Source organism: Oratosquilla oratoria, chromosome 1 (genome assembly GCF_046742065.1).
Source record: "Oratosquilla oratoria isolate Oo_2021 chromosome 1, ASM4674206v1, whole genome shotgun sequence".
Taxonomy (NCBI): Eukaryota; Metazoa; Arthropoda; class Malacostraca; order Stomatopoda; family Squillidae; genus Oratosquilla; species Oratosquilla oratoria.
In genome coordinates, this window is record NC_134777.1 from 21,876,262 (window position 1) to 21,876,706 (window position 445).

The window sequence follows — 445 nt, forward strand, 5'->3', positions numbered from 1 at the left end:
CAAACTCGCTGAAAGCGTCCTTTTAGAAAGTCAATACGCTTCAGGAAAAAACGTGGCACAACGAACATTATCTTCAGTACTCGTCAGCTGCAGTAAAGTCCCAAGATTAAATTCAAAATTTGGTTATTCCTTTCATCGATTTTACAAAGACTTTTGAAACGGTGGATCTCAGTCTCTTGTGGATACTATTATAGAAGATTCCTCCTTGGCTTCTCACTGCATTATTGCAGAACCGAGTCCAGACCTGTGTCTCACTTTGAAAACCCCTCAAAGACAAGCAAGATCAAACACTCCTGGTCCCAATCTCATCTAATGTTTTTCTAATGATCGTTTGGTAATGATGGTGATATGACTATCCAGTATCGAAATGACGGTCGTCTCTTGGATCTCAGATGTCTCCGACACAGAACCAAAACCTTCGCTACAAAGATTTTGGAGTGCCAGT